Source organism: Chrysochloris asiatica, unplaced genomic scaffold, assembly GCF_000296735.1.
Source record: "Chrysochloris asiatica unplaced genomic scaffold, ChrAsi1.0 scaffold00136, whole genome shotgun sequence".
In the NCBI taxonomy this organism is placed as follows: domain Eukaryota; kingdom Metazoa; phylum Chordata; class Mammalia; order Afrosoricida; family Chrysochloridae; genus Chrysochloris; species Chrysochloris asiatica.
Window position 1 is genome coordinate 3911935 of NW_006408654.1, and position 2671 is coordinate 3914605.

At 40.7% G+C, this 2671-nt stretch overlaps 1 pseudogene; it reads right to left on the reverse strand.

The window, feature by feature from the left end:
* Positions 1–2671, reverse strand: part of LOC102841631 — a 6741-nt pseudogene that overhangs the window by 2249 nt on the left and 1821 nt on the right.

Here is a 2671-nt window from a genome sequence, read left to right on the forward strand (position 1 = left end):
ACTGCCTCTTGGTCTATGTAGGTTCCTCATGAGTACCATTAAGTGCTCTGGAATACCCATTCTTCTCAATATTAACTATAGTTTGTCATGATTCACACAATCAAAATCCTTTGCATAGTCAAGAAACAAAAGTCAATATCTTTTTGGCATTTTCTACTTTCAGTCAAAATCCATCTGACCTCAGCAATGATATCCCTAGTTCCACAACCTCTTCTGTATCTGACTTAAATTTCTGGCATCTCCCAGTCAATGTATTATTGCAATAACTTTTGAATTATCTTCAGCAAAATCATATTAGCATATTATAAAGATATTGTTTGATGACTTCTCTATTCCATTGGGTCACCTCTCTTTGGAATGGGCACACATATAGTTCTCTTCCAATTGGTAGACCAGGTACCTGTTTTTCAATTTTCCTGGTATTGATTCCTGGTAGTGAGTACCTCTAGTGCTGCATCAATTTGTTGAAATATTTCTAAGAGCATTATTTCAGGGATTTTACTGAAGTTCTTAAGAAAGAAGGGGTAGTGGTGGAAGAATGATAGAATTCTCACTTTCTATGAAGGAACTCTGATAGCGTAGTGGTTACGAGTTGGGCTGCAAACCACAAGGTCAACAGTTCAAAACTGCCAGCTGTTCTGTGGGAGAAAGATGAGGCTTTCTGCTCCCGTAAAGATTTATAGCCTCGGAAACCCTGTACATGGTCGCTATGAGTCGGAACCAACTCCACGACACATAACAACAACAAAAACATGTAGGAGATCTGGGTGCAGTTCCTGGTCAGTACACTTTATACACAAGCACCGCCAATTGGTTAGTGGAGGCTTGAAAGCATCCATGAGGTCAAACAGATTTTAGTGAGCTTCAAGACTAAGATCACCTGGAGATCTACTTCTAAAAAGTTAGCCATTGAAAACTCTTTTGATCTGAGTAATATGATCCCTTTATGCATAGAGTCAGCATGAGTCAGGGACCAACTCATGGGCAGCCAACAACAATAACAAAATGCAGAAAGAGGCTTCCTCTGTGCACTGAGTTTTAGCTGCTGACTGGGCACTAAGAGGGGTTGGTAGTTCAGAAAGGAAAACAAAACAAAAGAAAGCAAAGACAAGAAATGGAACATGACCAACTTGTAGATATGTTTTTGGTACCTGGATCTAGTCATATTTACCAGATATGCCCACCGGATGTTTTGGTTATATCATCAAATCCCTCCTCCCATTTTCTTTAAACTTAAAGCTGCATTTCTGTCACTTGCAGGGTCTTTTCCTAGAGGTCGTTAGTGGGTACCATTTAGCTTCCTATGCACCTTAGTGTCTCATCCCATTAAAACTAGCTTTTTGGGGGCAAGATTCTATGGGCAGTGTAATATAGTGAGTTCATCTGACAAATGAGTCTAGGTCAATGAGTCAATGGGAGAGCGATAAGGGTGGAGAGTGTTGTAGGTAAAAGGTGTAGGTTTTAGCAGCAGTTTTCTGGAGTCAGTAGCTCTTCTTTTTTTGGGGTAACTCAGCAGAGTGATTGGTGAGGAATGTAGGGAAAGAGGGACTGGAACTGAATCTTTACTGTACCCAGTACTGTGTCATAGGCTTAATGTATGTCACGTCATTTAATTCTTACAACAGTCTTGTCTATATTATTATTCCTATTTCACAAATGAGGATATAATACCAATAGCAATATTGGCTACAGTTTTGAGACCTGGTAGCACAGTGATTAAGCACTCAGCTGTTAGCTGAAAGGTTGATGGTTCAAACCCTCAACCACTCTGTGGGAAAAAGATGTGGAAGTAAGCTTCTGTAAAAATTACAATTTTGGAAACTTTATTGAACAGTTCTATTCTGTCATATAAGGTCTCTATGAATCAGAATTGACTTGATGACAATGGATTTGTTTATTTGTTGAGTAGTGTGTTCCCAGTATGACTCTGTGAGCTAATGTGCTGGACTGCAAAGTCGGTTTGAACCACAAGGTCGGTCATTCAAGCTTATCAGCTGCTCCTTGGAAACCCTATACAGGGTAGCTGTGGGTCGAAACCGACTCTACAGCACTTAACAACAACAACACCAATGTTCCAACATGAGTCCTGGTGTGGTGCTATAGGATAAGCACTGAACTGCTAACTGCAAGGGAGGCAGTTCAAACCCACCAGCCATTCCTAGGAAAACATATACAGAGTTGGCATGAGTCAGAACTGACTTGAAAGCTGTTAATAACAAAAACATGTTTCAATAAAGGAACGCTGGTGGTATAGTGGTTAAATACTCAATTGCTAACAGAAATGTTAACAGTGCAAACCCACCAACTGCTCTGTAGGAGCAAAAAAACAACTGATGACTTGTTTTCATAAAGATTGTTATTATTAAGTGCCATTGAGTCAGTTCTGACTCATAGCGACCCTGTGTTAAGCTTGAACTACCAACTTTGCAGTTAGCAGTCCTGTGCTTATCCTGCAGTGCCACATTAAGACTTTTCCATAAAGATTTTTGTTAGGTGCCATCGAGTTGGTATTGACTCATAGTGACCCTATGCACAACAGAACGAAACACTGCCTGGTCCTGGGCCAACCTCACAATTGTTGCCACACTTGAGCGCTTTGATACTGCCACTTTGCCAAACCATCTCGCTGGGGGTCTTCTTTTTCTCTGACCCTCCACCTTGCCAAACATGA